A 21928-nucleotide genomic window follows, 5' to 3' on the forward strand; every position below is an offset into this window, starting at 1 on the left:
CCTAAAAATGGAATCTGCCTTTAAAATTAATAATATAATGTCTAAGCCATTTTCTCATTATTATTCTTTAACAACAATAACAATAATAATAATAATAATAATAATAATAATATATACATAAACTGTAATGTTTTTATTAACAAATTAGCGGGTATAATCGATACCCACGGGATGTCCGATACCTGATGGTGACTAACCGACAAATGCCTAATGGTTATTTGACCATTGACCCAACCTTCCCCGGAACAATTTAACATAGACCTAGAACCGGACCAATAACACAAGGGTCAGTATGTTTTTAAAGCAGGTATGGTGGGGCGGTATGCAAGTCCTACGTAACGGGCTGCAAATTAATGACTTTAATCTACCAGGTCAATAAACGAAAATAAAACATAGAAACAACAAATGACTCAAAATTACCTATTGATACATTGTATAAACATCTGGTCCACCAAGTTAATTTACTTTTCCCATGCTCAACAACTACAGAAGTGGCACCAGTGAGCGAAATACACACAGATTGAATCCTGTAAACAACAAATATATAACAAAGTGTTGGTGTTGAAAAAAACACATTTCACTTAAGTTAGTAACTTTCATGTGTTGCAATACATTTTTGAAGTTAAGGAAGGAAAGAAATTATTATTATTATTATTATTATTATTATTATTATTATTATTTATTTTTGGCAAACTGAGCCCAAGCATTCAAGATCCTATCTTCATTACCAACCATCCCAGCAGGTCTCAATTGTGGCATGAAGACAAACAAATCACTATATCTGAAAAAGCTCATTTCCTGGAGAAACTGGTTGAATGAGATTTCTTAAAAATAGCCTAAAATGAAAGATTTAAACCGGTCATCATTCACCCAAAGTGTATCTTAAGTAAATATTACCTTTAAAGTCATTTTGTTCAAAAATATGCTCCACTGTTATATTATAATTACATTAAACAATTTATATTTTTCAAACAAAAAGATCTTCATTTTCAAACATTTATATTTTCTTTAAAAATAGTTTTGCGTATTCCATTAATAAAAAGCAACATAAATTATAAAGGGAAACCGTAAGCTCGGTTCACATGGTTGGTTCCAAAATCCAAACCAAGAACCGAACCATCAAACCAAGGTTTCTAAACTGTGAACCAAAGAATTTAAACCTTGCGTGTAGACCAGAAAATTCTAAATTTTGTATTGTTTTAACTTATAGATACTTAACAATTACACTTTTACAAAAAATTATAAAGTATTATATAAAACAATAACATTTTAATTATAAGTCTTTTGTCAATTTACTTTTTAGTTTTAAATGTTGGCATAAGATACCAAACCACTTTAGTTTATTACATAAAACACATTTTAATAAAACAAATACTAAATGGGGTTAAACTCGTGAACCAGCCAGCCGGGTTGACCTGAACACACCCGTTTATAGCTAAACGGATTCATGGGTTTTATCTGAAACTGACCCAAACACGTTTATACCCAACCCAAACCCGCCAATTTCGTAATCGGTTCGTGTCATTATCCTATCCAAAACATGTTTTAAGTTATCAACAAACTGATGAAATTTGGTACCGTCTATATTTCTCAATCCCAACACCTATAGTAATCTCCCAAAGCTTCATAGAACCATCATTATCCTATCCAAAACATGTTTCAGTTGACCAGAAAAATATTAAACTATTAAAAAATTAAGAAAATACCAAATTAATGCTACCTTAACCTTACTGATTCAAGAAACACAAACAATATTTTTCCATCTTTCCCAACTGGAATTTAATACCCTGAACCAAAAATTGAATCTTCAGAGAAGTGATATAAAACAAACTCTAAAAGAACAAACAAATCCGAGCAAATGATGTTCATCACGGGTTTGAGATAACCGTAGGCATTTTAAAAATAAAATCTAAGAAGCATCGAAGAAATCAAACCTTATCATCTCCAATGCTGGAGGCATTTGAGGTACTGAAGTATGAAGTAACAGAATTTGGATAGTTGTAAGGTGCACATAAGATGGACATCAACAACTTTATGAAGGTCTGTCGTGACAACCATACATTTTGGGTAGATACATTACACCTGAAAAGTTAGTAAATGCTGAGTGGCGTGAACGATCATTATCAATTGAAGGGAGGTACGTAACGATGTCGGTTTATCTATACAAAGTCGATTTAGCCATCTATACGATCCCGGATTCGATTTATCTGGTCACAAGTAACCAACCGCTGCACAACTTCTCTTCCTAAAAACTAACCGTCAAAATGCTTGAAGAATAGGCATAACACGTGTCAACACAACATAAAGTGAAAAGTTAAAGCATAGGTTGATTATAAAGATGACACGTGTCCCAAAACCTTTTGTTTTATTGTTGTAGAGATGTTTTGTTATGAGGTAATGGAATGGGTGACACAGGCCCGGCTCCAAGAATGCGAAAAAATTTTTGGGCCAAAGGCGAAATTTTTTTTGGGTCTTTAATAAAAGAAATATTTTTTTTGGGTTTAAACAATTTAATTCCAAATGGGCTTACTTTATTATGATTTGAGTTGTGTAAAAAATTTTTGTATAAAAATAAGCTCAAATAAGATTAGAACCCACAACCTTTTGGTTAGATGTCATACCCATCACTACTAGACCAAGCTATTGGTCATGTAATTGTGTCGAAACATTGAATATACATATATTTTTTCATATAAGTAAATATAAATTTAAAAAAAAAATTCGGGCCTAGCGGGGTGTCAGGCCTGTGGCCGTCGACTACCCCGCCATACCCCATAGCCGGCTCTGGGGTGACATAATGAAATGGACGTGAGAATGAAATGGATTATTATCATTTCATTATCTTGTTTGGTTACCATGTAAGAACGGAATGAATCATTACTTTGTGTTGTTTGATATACAAGAAAAACTTGCTCGGATGGCTCACACCTTTGGTGGTGCGGTTGAGCCAGAGTGGGCAAATATATAAAATATAATTGGTGGTGACTCACGGTAATGGTGGTGTTGATGTCGGGTGTGACGTCCCAAAAACTTCGATCTAAGTTTGATAACTTAAAAAAGATGAGGGACCCACAAATATTCCCAAAATATGTTACGGAGAATGTGAAATAAGAAAAGTGGATTCATCCTACATTAGAGAAAAGAGAACGTGAAGTCATCTCACATTGGTATAAAAAGAAAATGGATCTGTCTTACATGGGTAGAAAAAGAAGCTTGTGAGCTCCTTATAACGAAAAGAATTAAACACGTTAATATTCTTGTATTATAAGACACTTGGTGGCCTTAGCAAGGGTGCTAGGCACCCGACGCGCCCGCGCACGGGCTTGGGCGATGGGCGCTTTGATGGAGCACTTTGCACTTCACAAAGCCGCCTTAGTATTTTTGTGAATAATGACCAAAATTGAAAATTTTGATTTTTGTTCCAATCGCGCTACGCAGCGGAATTTATACCGGCCCATAGCGATACGCGATGGAAGTCTCACCAAGCCCGATAATGGGTGGTGTCGCGTTATGCGATGAACCAAGCTCGGAGTCCATCACGATGTGCGACGTAGCCTTCACAACGAGACATACATGTCCTACCGCTTGTCAACACGTGGCAGCCTCTGAGAACGCTGTCACACCCCGAAAATCTCATAATGATAATTTCAGCGAAAGTCTTTACAACTAAACAAATTTTCGGGCGGTGACAGATGTTGTATACCGATAACCAATCATAATAACACAACGTTTAATATATAATATTAAACATATTATTTAAATATCAGAGTTTACATAGTTTTTATTATTAAAACTATATTACGGTCCCATACATTTCTTTATTCAAACACCTACGCCTTGCTCCACGCCTTCTCGCGAAATCTTCATTTACTTGTAAAACATTTTTAAATAATATTTGAGACAACACGAATGTTGGTGAGTTATTCCTGAGAAAAACTTATTGTATTAATATAGACAATTTATATATAAATAAGACATGAATATAATAGTGTACGGCTATTATACTCCCAACATTACCGATATGTACACGGTACAACAAAATAAAGAAACCCACATTTTACCTTTAAGCACAAAAGGCGTTAGTTGTAAACTAGCTAAGAGTACAACGTGTGTATAACTACAAATTTGATAACTCGAAACGTATCATACTCGAAATATTCCCACTTTTAACCCAACGCGAATGGAAGTGGGGGGCGTCACCCGATGGATCTACCAACATTTATGTGCCCTTAATTCGGTTAACAGTTATTTAACCAAATTGATTCATCCCACAATAACGACAATTTGTAAAGTATAATTCGTTTTCAAAACATATATATAGATACGGATATAGATATACAATATGATTTTCGGAGGAAGAACTCACTTTCTGATTCCAGTGTTCGTCCAACTCTCGTGTCCAATATTAGTACACGTTCGTTAATTTTAAGTTCGGGTTTGACCAGAAATTGGTCCATTATATATATATATATATATATATATATATATATATATATATATATATATATATATATATATATATATATATAATCTTAATCTAAAAGTTCACACAAGCACACAACACATAAAGTTACTAACTTATAATTCTATAAATACACACTTAAAATATAAACAAATAATAATCAACCAATAATTGTTGTAGTTAATAATTTAATTTAAAGATTATAATTTATAAAAATTATTACTTTTAGTTGTTGGAGTGTTTTGGAATTTTTAAGTTTTTAATTTATTTATTATTTTGACTTTATCTTAGTTGGTTTTGTCGGTTTTGCCGGTTTCGTCGGTTTTTGGACTTAAAAACAAACCGGTTGTCATTTTGTGAAAACTTTTAATTTTAAATTATCAAAAACACTTTTTATATAGTTTTTAGTCATATGTTATTAGTTTTCTTACATAAGAGATATGGTTTTTATTTTTGTTACCGATTTCTTAAAAACGCCAATTTGAACGTTTTCGTGTCGGTTTTCACGACACGAACCGTGTTGGTTTCAGTTTTGCTATATTTGACTTTTCTTATTCTTTAACTTATGTTAAATATAAGAATATTATGACTTTAGGAGCTGTTCTAAATCAGTTGCAAAAACTCATGTCAGTTTACGTTTAAAAGTCGAATTTTCCGACCGTTAACGTCACCGACAAGCTATTTAAGTCATAATGTCAAAACCAAACAATTTGGTACAGCAAATATACATATAATAACAAGTAGTATATCATCATTCTAAAGTTTGGTCATCTAACACCAAGTATGCATACAAAAACTAATTTTTACCACACATGCTCAAGCCTTGGCTTAAGCTTTCAACAACACAATGAACATGTTATTTCTATAATCTCTACAAGGTGTTTATGTACCAAACTTTCCAGATCTTAACAACCCATAATATAGTCCTAATCCATCATATTATCATCCTTTAAACAAAACATTCTTGGTTCTTTAACAACAAAGTTTCTATATTTGGAAATTCGGTTATTTCAACAACTTTTGTTTACTTCAAGCTTTCAAATGAAATTAGGTATAAATTTTATCTATCTCATTCAACTAGTTTGATAGAAAACTCTTAACAATTTATTAAACACTTGTTCTTAGATTTTCCATTTACCCACTAACAAAGTTACTATTACTAGCAAGTAGCAACTTTTAACAATCTTATTATTATCCCAACAATTTTCACAATATAGTTTAATACAGTATTCCTAACCACAAGTATTTAATTACTTATACAAGATTATGTTCACTTATCAAACCAACTTACAAAACAACTTTTACAATTTACAAAGTTTCTTTTATTAGTAAGTTTTAACACAAATTCTTGTTTGTTTAAGTTACCAAGTTTCATGCATCCTAGTACTTCTAGTTGATTTCAATCACTTAATTTGTCATCTTCAGTCCATACCAAAAATCAATACAAGACAAATATTAAATTTATGATCAAAATCAAGTTTTTGTGTTACTTGCATGTGTAAGTAAACTTTTCAAAATAATCAATTATCTGCACCACTTTGTCAACCCTTTTTACAAGATTCCCTTTACCTTTTCAAACCCATTATTAATACTACTTACAACTTTTCAAGTAATCTTTAATAAATTAACTAAATGGGTTTTCAAAATTATCAATTATTCTTAACCATCTTAATTAATTATAAGTTAACAACTTCAATCCATAACCCAAACCAAAACCCACGGCTATTAATGGTGTTTTTACCCATAATCCTTTTTCAATCTTTTGACCAGTACACATTTATTTTCACCATTAAAACAATACTTAACCCATTTGTTAAACAAACTCAAGTAAACTCAATATGGGCAATCTAAACAAGTTAATATGTAACCATAAATAGTCGTATAATCAACAAAACCCATCTTATGCATTCACATACAAACTCACGGCTTACACACATGCATGCACACATCCATATTACACTTGCATGCACATTATCAAGCACACTAAAATCAAGCTTTAAACATCATATAACAACTAATATACTCAAATATTGAAGTGGGTTACCTTGGATTCTCGGATTGGTGACTAAGGGAAGGATAATATGGTCTTGTGGTAGCTTATAACTCCTTCCTTAGCTTCCTAATCTCTTGTTTTTGCTTAATTTTCCATTAAGGTCTCCTAATCTTCAATATGGTGTATGATAATTTGAATTGGTGATAATATGGGAGGGTGGTTATATTGAGAGAGAAAGAGGGTATAGGGTTGATGAGTTGGTACCTAGGATGTTGTGTTGGATAATTTGTTGACCTCACAAGTAACCATAGTAATCATTAGGTGTGTATAAATAATATTATAATTGGAGGGTTTTGGGAGGTGGGTTGGGTTGTGTGAAAGTGGCGGCCGAACAAGGGGGGAGGGGAAAGGGTTGGGTAAATAATAGTGTTTATGGTATTATCTAGGTGTTAAGGTTTAACGTATCTCGTAAATTATCTAGCCAAACGACGTTCGTTTTCGATAATGTTTATCAGACTTTGAGCAAATTAAATTACAGTCAATGTCTGCCTAAAAACATAATTTTCTAAAAACTTGATGTCAGGTCCTTACGGTGTCCTCTACTGGCTTTCGGTTACTTATTTTCTAATTCTTGTAATTCGAACGTTCTAAAATTAAGTTTATACACTATCTCTAATATCCTAATAAAAATTTAAATTTTTCAAAGTCATCTAGACACATTTACGAATTTATTTGTTTCTGAGTTGTTACTCGGTGTCAATCTGTGTAGTGTTCGCTACACGATAAAATTGAACTTTTTCGGGTTCCATATTTTGAAGCTTAACTAAAATCAAAGATTTTGGACAAAAATGTCATTCCTATATATTTATTTTACTAATTAATACACGATTACGGTTAAGATAATTACCGGATTAGCCTAATTTTCGGCAGTTGTCACAAACGTTGGGTCATCGTGCTACACGATGGCCCATGAAACAAGCCATTGCAATACGCGATGGGTCATAAAATCGAACTATAAAAGGGCGAGCCCGACTCTTCACTTTTCACACAACAAAACAACTTCATTCACACATATTTAGCTTCACGAACACATACCCGTACACACTCCCTTGTAACTATAGCGACGATCATAACACTTCCACACTTGTATTCAACGATATATACTTAATGATATTTGAGTCTGTCAGATAGATATTCCCTCTCCAAGGTTTTTTGTCGAGATCCTTTAAGGATCAAGGGTTTTTCCTCGCTACATCGTTGTTTCACTAGTATCGTTTACTTATTATTTCAATTACACACTCAAGCTTATTTTCTAACTATAATCTTTAATCTTGTTTATATTTGATTATTTGATTGTTTGGTGCAGATTATGGTTAGTTAGATGAGATTGACAATCTTTCTTTTTAGCAATAAGGTGAAGAAAATGTGGCGCAGAGGAACAAAGATTATCATTTTGTGGGATCTCTAAAAGCGCAATGAAAAGGAGAGCAAAAAGATATGACCTCGAGATTGCAATAGGTTCAGGATCAGGTTCATAGGGCCAAAAGGTGGTTAAAGCAGATGCTAAATCTGGATGGGGAAGAAAGAAAACTGAAGTTGAAAATGAGAAAAGTTCAAGTGCTTGGAGTCAAAAGGTTGTAACAAGCAATTATGGATCCATATGGAGTGAAAAGAAAAGTCAAAATGAATCCCCGTAAGGATCAGGTTGGGGTCAGAAAAAGGGATCCAATCTTGTATATTATGGGATGTATTGTGTCTTTTTCTATTTATAATTTTGTTTCTATGTTTATTTTTGTCATTATGTCTTTTTTCTTAACATTGTGTCTTTTCGTTATTATTTTTTTTGGAGCAGAAATGACGGGGAAACATTTTTGTTATTTTAATTTTTTTGTTTTTTATTTATATTTTGAGCTATGATTTTTTATTATTTTTTTTCAAAAAAATATTTTTGAAGGCTTTTTTGTTCCTATGAATCTTTTTCACACTTCCCATTGGCTTCATTTGCATTTTAATAATTCCCAACATCTAAATACACCAATTCTAAAAGTACTAAACCAAATTTATATATATCTATTAACAATGGAAAGGTTATAATGCAAAAAGAGATAAAAATAAGTATTGTGAGAATAATTTATGATCATACAAAAAACCTAAAAATAGTTCACAAAAATAATAAAAAAAATCATAACTCATAATATAAATAAAAAATAAAAAACTAAACTGCTTCCCCGGTTTTTCGAGTTAAAGAAAAAAAAACATCTTAAAAAGTCACAATGTCGAGAAAAAAGACACAATGACGAAAATAAACAAAAAAACACAATGTTAAATAAAAAAGACAAAATAGATCGCAAAATATAACACAATGTTTAATAATATCACACAAATGTCAAGAGTTTTTTTTACCACAAATTCTTCTCATTTTCTCATTTTTGTTCCCATTTATTGAATAATCTGACTCTTGATATTAGTACTATATTTTTTGTTATGTTTATTGTTATTATGTTAATCGACATTGTGTTATATTATGGGATGTATTGTGTCTTTTTTTATTTATAATTTTGTTTCTATGTTTATTTTTGTCATTATGTCTTTTTTTTTCTTAACATTGTGTCTTTTCGTTATTATTTTTTTTGGAGCAGAAATGACGGGGAAACATTTTTGTTATTTTAATTTTTTTGTTTTTTATTTATATTTTGAGCTATGATTTTTTATTACTTTTTTCAAAAAAATATTTTTGAAGGCATTTTAATAATTCCCGACATCTAAATACACCAATTCTAAAAGTACTAAACCAAATTTATATGTATCTATTAACAATGGAAAGGTTATAATGCAAAAAGAGATAAAATTAAGTAGTATGAGAATAATTTATGATCATACAAAAAACCTAAAAATAGTTCACAAAAATAAAAAAAAAATCATAACTCATAATATAAATAAAAAATAAAAAAAACTAAAATGCTTCCCCGGTTTTTCGAGTTAAAGAAAAAAAAACATCTTCAAAAGTCACAGTGTCGAGAAAAAGACACAATGACGAAAATAAACAAAAAAACACAATGTTAAATAAAAAAGACAAAATAGATCGCAAAATATAACACAATGTTTAATAATATCACACAAATGTCAAGAGTTTTTTTTACCACAAATTCTTCTCATTTTCTCATTTTTGTTCCCATTTATTGAATAATCTGACTCTTGATATTAGTACTATATTTTTGTTATGTTTATTGTTATTATGTTAATCGTTGTTTAAAAAAATTAGCATATATATTTTGTTAATTGTTAAGGTCTATGAGCCTATTTATTTCAGCTTGACCTAGATATTTAAATCCAAGCTAACAAATAAGTAATTAAAAGTTGATTAATAGAAAGTACTGATTATTTAAAGACAAAATGACAAAAGACTTCCTTTATGTTTGCACATTTTTTCAGTGGACATCATTTAGCAAAAAAAACAAATGACAAAAAGCATCATTTATGCTTAAAAGCTCTTTCAAGTTATGTCCTTTGGCACTAACTCAGTTAACTTTTCTTATTAAATTTGGCTATATGCAGTGCACATGAGGATAGCTTTGTAATTTTATAATTTGTTTAATAATTAAAACTAAAAAAATAAAAATTATATACAACACACACACTCTCTCTTCTTTCTCTCTCTACTCCCATTCTCTCCCTCTCCTCTAATTAAAGACACATCAAACAATCCCCATCACCAACCAACCAAACAATCTCCACCCACTACCTATCGTCTCCACCACCACGGCACCACCCACCACCACATCGCCGGACTTCATCCACCTGCAACCACCGCGTATACATCAATCGCCACTACCTACAACCACCGAGTATACATCAACTATAGATACTCCACCATTGTTAACATCCTCAACCAGAAGGTTCAAGAAGAAATCCTAAAATTGGGTCGCCGGTGTAGGCGTGACAGTTCTTCTGGTGGGTATTAGATTTTCTTTGGTTTTATTAAGTCCGACAAGTTCGAGTTGGTGTGAATTGAAAATCGGAGCTCCATTTTCCATCTATGACGCCGGTAATTGTAAAGCATATGTCATCGTTTCAGGGTGTTTTGAGGCTAATTTGTGCAATTTCGGCCATTTCTAGGGTTCCAGCGAGGTGAAACAAAGGGGTATAGTGGATTGACAATGGTGGTTTGTAGCTATTAGGGTATGGTGGATTGGTGGTGTGGTGGTCCGGTGGTGGTGGTGGTAGTGTAGAGAGAGTGAGAGAGAGAGTGCATGGTGGTGGTAGTTTAGGCGATGGTAGTGGTTGTCGATGGTGACAGTTGCCGGCCGGGGACGAGCGGTGCAGTAGGGATGTTATGCAGCATATATTATTATTTTATTATTATTATTATTAATTAATTTAGTGGCCCACTAATATTTTTAATAAATATATATTTTTTATTTTGTTAAAAAGACTAAATTGCCTTCACATGAGGTGCACATGACTGGATTTAACGAGAAAAACTAACTATCATTAATGAAAAGGACGAACCGTGCAAGGTTTTTTGAACATAAAAGATGTTTTATATCATTAAGTTTGTTAAAGGACAACCACTGAAAAAACGTGAAAACATAAAGGACGATTTTTGCCATTTTGTCTCATTTATAATTAAAAAGAAAAGACTAACTTAGAACATTCACATCAGAGCATTCTCATCCCATTCCCCATCCCCATCTCTATAATTACACTAAAAAACACTACATTTCTCTCTCCTGTTTAATTAAATAATATTTTTTATACCTTTATCATTACAGTTTTCTATCTTCTCTACTCACAACCAATCCAACAAATATTAAAAAATAAATAGGGGCAAACAATGTTCCCCAAATGTTTCCCTAAATTTAAAAAAATCACTACATTTCTCTCTCCACCCTATAATTTACACTCACAAGCACTCACAACCCTACCCCATAATTTACAAACTCTCCACACATAATTATAGGGGATGGAATGTGAATGCTCTCAGCATCTTCATCTCTATCTCTATAATTACATTAAAAAACACTATATTTTTTCTCTCATTTCAATTAAATAATACTTTTTTATACTTTTATTATTATCTTTTCTCTCTCTTTCACTCACAACAACTTTCAAAAAACATTAAAAAATTATAAATGGCGAACAGTGTTTCTTCAAATTTATGGTGGTGGTCTGTAGCTATTAGGGTATGGTGGATTGGTGGTGTGGTGGTCCGGTGGTGGTCGTGGTGGTGGTAGTGTATATAGAGAGAGAGAGCACGGTGGTGGTGTAGTTTAGATGATGGTAGTGGTTGTCGATGGTGACGGTTGTCGGCCGGGGACGAGTGATGCAGTAGGGATGTTATGCAGCATATATTATTATTTTATTATTAATTAATTTAGTGGCCCACTGATGTTTCTATTAAATATATATTTTTTATTTTATTAAAAAGACTAAATTGACCTCACATGAGGTGCACATGACTGGATTTAACGAGAAAAACTAACCCTCGTTGGTGAAAAGGACGAGCCGTACAATGTTTTTTGAACATAAAAAATGTTTTCTACCATTAAGTTTGCTAAATGACAACTACTGAAAAAACGTAAAAACATAAAAGACGAGTTTTGCCATTTTGTCTTATCTATACTATATATAAAGCAAATCCAAGGGACCTCTTAAATTTTAAGAGGTACAACCTTGATTGCTTTTAGTACAAACAATAATGCATAAGGTTAAGACATTTTAGGGGCAATTTTGTCTTTTGACAATTTTGTCTTTTAGCAAAAGCAAAATCTTACGGTTTATTTTTAATTTATTCAAAAATAATTACAAGTTTGGTCCTTTAACTTTAGTCACGCTTTGTTAATTTATATAATAGTTACATATATACCACTTATTTTAAACCAACTACCCTAACGACGTTTAAACGTTTATAACCTTTTTCACACGCTAATATTTTTTTAAAAACATCGTACAATAAAAACGAGTATTTTATTCTCTTTAATTTGAGTATGGTATTGCTATACTTTTTCATTTTAAAACTTAGCGTGTTACGTGATTACCATTAAAGACCGACAAACGAATCAGGCGGGTTCGGTCGTTCAGGTCATTGGTCTAAAAGGTTAAGGTTGAAATGAGTCACTACAAAAAGGTTAATTTGGTTTGGGTCGGGACGGGTTCGGGTTGAAATGGGTCAAGTCATAACAAATTTTGGCCAGAACATTGTCAAGCGGAACGGGTTGCGGGTCAAGACGAGTTCAATGTAGCGTTATGTGCGCACCAGCACCTAACTGAGTGTGCACAGTCGTTGTGTGATGTGCTTACTAACACCGGTTAATATTACAATGCCGCAATACAAGCATACTATCGCTGGGTTACGCGTGTACTATTGTGAAGTCACGCACATACAAAACCAGTAACACCGGTTACACATCCGATGTCATGTTTGCTTGCATACCCCGTCGCATCGCGCGGGCACGCAACTAGTTTATAATTAAAAAGAAAAGACTAACTTAGAGCATTCATATCTCCATCTCTATCTTTATAATTACATTAAAATATACTACATTTTTTTTCTCTCCTTTCAATTATATAATATCTTTTTTATACTTTTATCATTATCTTTTCTCTCTCCTTCACTCACGACAACTTTTAAAAAACATTAAAAAATTATAAATGACGAATAATGTTTCTTTAAATTTACTTATCATCAAAAGTTTCTCTATATCCTTCACTTACAACCATTTATAACTTCTCTTGCAAAGTATAAAGAAATACTCACATATTTTTTACAGAGCATGTTGAGAATGCTTTTATGTCTAAAAAGTGTGATGACAAATGTGGCAATATGCCATAATCACTACGTCATATCACATGTCTTTTATCGATATCATCTTTTGTTGATACCAAATAAAATAAACGAATTCAAAGTTGAATATTACGTACTGACTTATAATAATAATCGAAAGTCCTGAGAAAATTGCGGAATCCACGCCATAAGTGTATCATTCTTCAGCATTTCTTTTCGTAACATTTTTATTGGTAGTCAAAGTCGATTAAACAATTTATTGTAAAATAAATTAAATGATTTGCAAATGTCAAAATTGAAAACTATAATTTTCATAATTAAATATTAACCAACAACCGAAACAATTATAAGTTTTTAAATTAATTAAATATTAACCTTAGTTAAACTCATAAGATTTAGTTTTTTTTTCTTTAGCAATCATTCATAGGGATTCGTTGTTCGTATATACATATCTTGATGGATTTAATACAACACAAACTAATATCGAGGACACCATTAATAATTTTATAAAGGTCAACATAGAATTGAAATAGTAAAATGAAAAAGGTATTGTGAATAATCAATCGTACATTTGCAATACAAAACAATAAATTTTTTTACACTTTTTAAAATTAAGTGACTTAATTGGAATACTTTTAAAACTTAATTACTATTTTATATGAAATTGTCCCTTTATAAAATAAGGGATCAAAGAAAGAAAGGAAGACCACTAATTTTAAGGTGTATAAAGAGAAAACATGAATCAAGGAAGAAAATAAATCTTGGTCAATCATTACTTTCATCACTCCTCCATTAAGTTGACGTATTGAGGTTAATAATGCCCAACTTATCAAAAAGAGTTTGAAGGTCTTGAGTCCCTGGCAATTTGGTGAAGACATCTGCAATTTAATCCTGTGTGTTTATTGCCATGGGTAAAATTTCTTTAGCTTCAACCATTACTCTAACAAAACAAAAGAAAGGAAGGAAGACCACTAATTTTAAGGTGTATAAAGGGAAAACATGAATCAAGGAAGAATAAATCTTGGTCAATCATTACTTTCATCACTCCCCCGTTAAGTTGACATATTGAGGTTAATAATGCCCAATTTATCAAAAAGAGTTTGAAGGTCTTGAGTCCCTAACGGTTTGGTGAAGACATCTGCAATTTGATCCTTTGTGTTTATTGTCATTGGTAAAATTTCTTTAGCTTCAACCATTACTCTAACAAAACAACAGTCCATCTCAAAGTCTTTGGTCCATTCGTGGAAAACGGGATTGTTGGCATTGTGCCTAGCCGCTTGATTGTCACAAAATATTTGAGCCCCGTGTGATTGATTTTTGCATAAATTAGTTTTGTGTGGTTGTTAATTGCATAGTTCGGTTAATACTTTGTGTGTTGATTGATTGTGATAGACGTATCATTAGGGTTTGTGTTGCATAGATCCTTAAAATCAGTAGTTTAACCACCTTTGAGTTGGACCAAAGCCTTAGGTGCCGGCTTATCTTGCTAGTTAGTTGATCAGGTTAGTCCTTGCGAGACCATGTGCGGTTTTTCCCACTGTCGACTAGGTAAAGTGTGTAAGTTGAGTTGTTTTATCCTTAGTGTTGAATTACCCCTTTTCTCCTAGGTTTATAATAGCTTGACCCTTAGCGAGTCTTGTAGCTTAAACATGTACCAAGTGACTAGTTATTAGGGTACGTAGATAGACAACCACGAATTAAAAAGCTATCTAGACGTTGTTAAGGTTTTTTGGTAAAACTGACCGTAGGGACCCAGTGCCTTGACTTCACCTATGTTAGCTCATCTTTAGAACTCTGGTTACAACCATGTGTTAGCATATGTATCATCTTATAGTGGTTAAGTCATCCTACCTAGGTGATTTGTTTTCTTTTCATCTTAGTTCCGTTAAGTTTCATCGTTAGTTAAGTTAGTTTAAATAATTAAGATAAAGAAATATTTTATTTAGGCAGGACTTAGATTAGGGATGATTATCTGAGCCGTTCTCACGTGTCTTTGTGTTCGACATGCGGACTTCCATTAGATTGTGCTGCTACGCGATCGGTACACTTGTCGTTTGTGTGAAGCTATGTTAGGATTTTTTTAGTTTTATAAATTTAAGACTTAGTGTTGAATTGCGAGAATTAGTTATTAATATTTATATATATAGTTTTTCGCACATCAATTTGTTGGCGTCGTTTCCGGGGACACGGTTTGAGGCGATTAGAGAACCGAGTGACAAATGAGGCGAAACCTCAAGGGGTTGTTGATGAAGTCAACCTCCTTCGGATGGCTAAGCTGCTGAAGCGAGATGAGAGGAACCGAGTGACAAATGAAGCAAAATTTTCGGAACACAATGCTATGTTGAAGAACCAAGCCACGTATCTAGCTAATCTTGAGCGTCACGTCGGAGAGATTGCCAGCCAGTTATCTGAGAGAGCACCAGGTTCACTACCAAGTAATACCGAGAAAAATATGAGGGGGTTCACCAAAGTAATGACTACTAGGAGCGGTGCAAGAAGAAAAAGAGAGGCTGATCCTTTGAGAGCTGTCACACCTGCGGTCGATGAAGAGGAGTAGGTGGACAAGGAGATCCAGATGGAGACTGCTCCGGCCGAGGCACACCAGCAGACTATTCTAGCGAGTACGAAGTCGGCCGATATACCTTCATCATCATCAAAGCCACCTCTAAGAGTTTACAAACCCAAACTGCCATATCCTGGGAGACTTTGATCGGACAAAGACGAGGAGCAAAACTCCAAGTTCCTCGAACTTCTCAAGCAGCTTCACCTGAATATTCCTTTCCTTGAGGCGCTCACTCAGATGTTAAAATATGCCAAATTCCTCAAGGACATTATTTCCAATAAGGAGAAACTAGCTGAGGTCTCTTTTATTCCGTTGAGAGCTGGGTGCTCTTCAGTGTTGCAGAGAAAGTTGCCTAAAAAGATGGCCGATCCTGGGAGTTTCACGACTCCTTTCATCTTAAGCGACGATACGGTTTGACATGATTTGGCCGACCTTGGGGGCAACATCAATGTGTCGTATTATGTGTTCGGTAACTTGGGTCTTAGGAGAACCAAAACCAACCCGAATGAGTACCCAGCTTGCTGATCATTATGTGAAATACCCGCGAGGGGTGGTCAAGAAGATGCTCGTTCGTATCGACAAATTCATCTTCCCGGTGGACTTTGTCATTTTGGATATGAATGAGGATAATAGTGTCCCGCTCATTTTAGGACGACCATTCCTTGCCACCGCACAGGTGTTGATCGGCATCTGTGAGGGCAAATTGATTCTGAAAGTTTGGGATGATAACGTCAACTTTGACGGAAGACAATCACTCAAATACCCCAAGTCGGCGGACAACTCCCTCTATTTTGTTGACACCATCGTGTCGCACGTGCGGGAGTTTTTCACTAACATCTATGGAGGACCTTCCTTAAACCCACAGATTCTCGATAGGAAGATTTCAGAGGTTGAGATGATTTCCATGACCGCTCAACCATTGATGGATGACACCGCGTCACCACCCCTAGATTCAGAGTCAGCTGTTGAGATCGTGCAAGATGATCTGTGGGACCGACCCTCCGTTGAGAGCCCTCCTCCTTCTTTAGAACTTAAGGATCCACCCGATCATTTAGAGTATGGATTTCTGGACGAAGAGAGGAAGCTGCCCATCATCATCGCGTATGCCTTGACGGAGGTCGAGAAGTTGAAGTTGTTGAAGGTACTGAAAGCGCACAAGGAGGCGATATCATGGAAGATCATCTACATCAAATGGATTAATACCTCGTTCTGAACTCATAAAATCCTCATGGAGGATAATTTCAAATCCGTCGTTCATCCTCAGCGGAGGCTTAATCCAAAAATACTAGAGGTCGTTAAGAAAGAAATCATTAAACTCCTTAATGCGGGAATCATTTCTCCCCATCTCTGATGGCGCTTGGGTGAGTCTGGTCCAAGTGATTCCCAAGAAGGGTGGCATGACTGTCGTCACCAATGATAGGAACGAGCTTATTCCCAATAGGACAGTGACCGGTTGGAGAGTCTGCATCGACTCCACAGACTGAACGATGCCACTAGAAAAGATCACTTTCCTCTGCCCTTCATTGATCAGATGCTGGAGCGTTTGATGGGTCAGCAGTACTACTGCTTTTTGGGTGGTTTCTCCAGATATTTCCAAATTCTGATATCTCCCAATGATAAAGAGAAAACCACATTCACCTGCCCCTACGACAAGTTTGCCTATAAACGCATGCCCTTTGGAATTTGTAATGCTCAAGCTACTTTCCAGCGATCTTTCGCGACATGATCGAGGATTCCATGGAGGTCTTCATGGACGATTTTTCTATCTTCGGGAATTCTTTCGATCATTGTCTCCCCAACCTTGATAGGATGATGGCTCGTTGCGTCAATACCAACATAGTCCTCAACTGGGAGAAGTGTCACTTCATGGTACGCGAGGGCATCGTTCTAGGACATAGGTCTCGAGTGCGGGGATCGAAGTCGATCATGCTAAAACTGAAACCATTTCTAATCTTCCCCACCCACTTCTGTGAGATCCATCCATAGCTACTTAGGCCAGGCCGGTTTCTATTGCCGGTTCATTAAAGATTTCTCAAAAATTGCGAGATCGATGACCAAGCTACTGGAGAAAGACGCTTCATTTGTCCTCTCTGAACAATGTATCGAGTCATTTAATCTTCTAAAAGACAAACTCGTTAACTCCCTTATCAATAATTCTCTCGACTGGTCTTTTCCATTCGAATTGATATGCGACGTGAGCGACTATGCTGTTGGAATAGTACTTGGACAGCGGAAGGAGAAGCACTTCCATCTGATCTACTATGCTAGTCAAACCTACATGACCACCGAGACAGAGTTGTTAGCTGTGGTGTTTGCATTTGATAAGTTTAGGTCCTATCTTGAACTGTCCAAAACAGTAGCCTACACGGATCATGCTGCCATTCGTTATCTTTTCAGCAAGCAGGACGCTAAGCCTTGTCTCATCCTATTGATTCTACTGCTTCAGGAGTTTGATATTTAAATCTGTGATAAAAAGGGGGCCGAAAATGTAGCGGCCGATCACTTGTCATGTCTTGAGAGAGCCGAGATTGGATATGCTGGGGTCATCGTCAATGACCATTTCCCGATAGAGAATCTTATATTTGTCAAAGCCCGGGATGACGGTTACCTGTGGTTTTCCGATATCGCGAACTTCCTCGTCGATGGTTCCCTCCCTAGGAGGATGTCTCACCAGTAAAAGAAGAAATTCTTTGTTGACATAAAGTTCTACATCTGAGACGATCCGTTTCTTTTTCTTATAGGTGCTGATCAGCTGGTGAGGAGATGTGTGGATGTTGATGAGGGGTGGCGGATTTTGAGCCACTGTCATGAGGGACCGATTGGAGGTCACCATGGTGCTGTTCTTACTGCTAAGAAAGTCTTCGATTCCGGATTCTATTGGCCTTAGATTTTCATATATGTTCATGCATTCTTTAAAGGTTGTGACCGATGCCATCGTGTCGGTAACATCTCATCCCGAAATGAGATGGCCCAAAATTCTATTCAGGTTTGCAAGGTTTTAGACATTTGGGGTATTGATTTTATGGGATCGTTCCCGTCATCGAGAGGGAATAAGTACATACTTGTGGCAGTTGATTACGTCTCCAAGTCGGTCGAGGCCATAGCCTTGCCCACTAATGACGCCCGAGTTATAGTGAGATTTCTGAAAAATCTTTTCTTTCGTTTTGGTGTACCGAAATCCTTGATCAACGAACGAGGTACTCACTTCTGCAATGCGCAAATGGAGAAGGCGTTGCAACGCTATGGGATCACCCATCGGCTTGCGACTGCCTACCACCCACAGACTAGTTGACAGGTGGAAGTGAGAAACCGGGGCATTAAACGCATTCTTGAGAATATGTTTGAGCTAACCGAAAGGATTGGTCCAACAAATTAGATGATTCTTTGTGGGCTTTCCGTACAGCGTACAAAACTCCGACTGGGTCTACACCGTTCCGGATGATTTATGGGAAAGCCTGCCATCTGCCTGTTGAGTTGGAGCACCATGCTTCTCGGGCGCTTCAAACAATTAACCTTGATCTTTCGACTACTGGAGTTAACCGTTTCCATCAGATACATGAGTTAGAGGAACTTCGCGATCATGCCTATGCACAAGCTAATGACCAAAGAGCTGCATGATAGGAAGTTGAGAGGTGATAAATAGTTCAAGTATGGGGATGTCGTACTCTTAATTAATTCCCGACTTAAGTTGCATCCGGGAAAGTTGCGTTCTCAATGGTGTGGACCATACACAGTTAAGGAAGGCTTCCCGTGTGGTGCGATCGAAATTGAAGACAAGAATGGGAGCTTCAAAGTTAATGGTCACCGTCTGAAGCACTACATTGGTGAGAAGACGAGCATGGAGAAGGCGAGATTTTGAGCCTTACAGCATCGTTGGGTTAGACGTGAGAGAGGATGTTGGGCCTAGACTAGAGTGGTTTGTACTTAGTCTACTTATGTTTGGTTTAGCTTTTAATATGGGATTGGGTTGCGGGCTAATTATGTAAGCCAAGATCCCAAGGGATCTCGGTTGGCTCTTGGTTAAATATTGGGCTAGTTGTTTTGGTTCCCAATATATAGAACATGCATTGTATAGGGTTTTGTTGTTCTTTTGGTTGTTTGTTAGCCGTCTACGTATTTCACTAGACGAGGTTGTAATCGTGCTTAAGCACCCGACGTATAATACAATACGCCCGTGTCTCGTGTTTGTGTTTGTTGGTGTTCTTGAGTCATCGGGTATTAGGATTCCGCGCTAATACTTAGTTGGTTGATATCATAATTGTAGTGAACCAGATTCGGGACATACAATTGGTATCAAGGCCTTTGACCTATTCAGGCTCGTTATTGTGATATCAACGAATTCAAGAGTTTGATTGCTTGGTATTTTGTTTGTTGTTCCGGCGAACAGGTGACTGGAGAAGAGATAATAAAGTTTTGCGAAGGAATCGGCTTTGGTTTAGAAACAAATCAAAATTCCTTTTTTCTCGAGAATTTGTTACGTTTAAGATTGAGTTTGTTAATAATCAGTGTTCTCGGCTATCGTTGGTTCTCGGCCACATCTAGCTTTCGGTCAAACTTAGTTTTCGGCTAAGGCTATTCTAGGTTGATTTAAGTTTTCGGTGTTGTTTGTTTTCTGCTACTCTTAGTTCTCGGCTAAAGTTCAGTCAAACTCTGATTTTTCGGTCAAAACTTGGTCAAACGCTGAGTTCTCGGTCAAACTCTGAGTTCTCGGTCAAATTTGGTCAAACTCAAGGTTCTCGGCCAAGATCAGTTCTCGGCAACAAGTCTGACATTTGTTCTCGGCCCAATAAACTGCGAATCGTGTTCTCGGCCCAGTAAGCTGTTTGGGCCTGTCTGGTTTTAATCTGGGCTTGTTAACTGAATCATAAAAACATCTGGACTCTAAACAACTATTAATATGGATCAATTAACTAATGGTATTGGTTCAACAAACTCTTCACTCCAGCAAGAACTTGACTCTATCATGGGGACCACCACTCGCATCCCCCGTCTCTTGTCTCATGAGGGGTTTAGTGAATGGAAATTTCGTTTCGAAAAATATTTTAAGATGAAAGAAGTAAAGGTTTGGAGAAGTATTGTTAAGGGGCCTCAAAGAATCACTTATCAAATGGAAAACCCAACTGAGGTTATTGTGAAGCCGGTTGCACTGTATGACGATGATGACTTTGTGTAACACCCCGGCTAAAGCGGAAACGCCTGAGTGTGACGTACAGATTGCCCAAAACACATGTGACACTATTAAATGACAATATTATCATTAATAATTTAAACATCAAGTAAACAAGTTTGTAACAAGAAATATAAGGAAAATACAAGAACAATTAACAACTTGTCCATTTATTAATATAACCTAAGTTCTAGTGTCTTTTCCGTTTCATCCTCTAAATTGTACCTGTAACATATATATAAAATAAAGTCAACTAAATGAATAGTTGGTGAGTTCCCACAAGTTTTGATATACGTACATAAAAATCATACAATTCCATGAACAAGTGTAAATGAGCAAGTAATGTCCTTTCCAACTGGGATTGTGCACCAGCGTACTCAGATAATAGCGCAAGCAAGTGTCTTTTCTGTTGGTAACAACCAACGTACTCGGATCGAGGGTCCCTATTCCACTCATAACATCGAGGTCCTGAGTGCATAGGGTGGCGTATGATCATACTTAATGAGGAAACCATGAGCACGTAATCTTTGAGCAAGTAAGCAAATAAACACAAAAGTCCATGTAACGAATTGTAGTTTGTAAATAACAAGAAAACAAAATTGTAATGTTGATAGGATATATATGCTATCCCCAAAATGTGTAAAAACGTTAAAAATGGGGTGTGAGAAACTCACCTTGAAGTTGAAGACAAACTTTCAATGAAACCGAAAGTGCGTAAAATGAAACCGAAACAATTGAACTTCACAAACTAGAATTAAAAGTACAAAATCAATATTAGCTAACGACTTATAGAAAGTAGACAAATCATGTTGTCAGGATTTAGGAGTGTTGAATGTACATTTTGTTAAGAAGTTGGATATTATAATATATTATTTTATACATTAACAAATCTTAACGAATTATTAATAAATTATTAATCAAATGTAATATCAAATTTGAATATTATAACGTTTATGGAA

Source organism: Bidens hawaiensis, unplaced genomic scaffold (assembly GCF_021521415.1).
Source record: "Bidens hawaiensis isolate Kalapana, Puna unplaced genomic scaffold, B.hawaiensis_p1.1 tig00010928_1, whole genome shotgun sequence".
NCBI lineage: Eukaryota > Viridiplantae > Streptophyta > Magnoliopsida > Asterales > Asteraceae > Bidens > Bidens hawaiensis.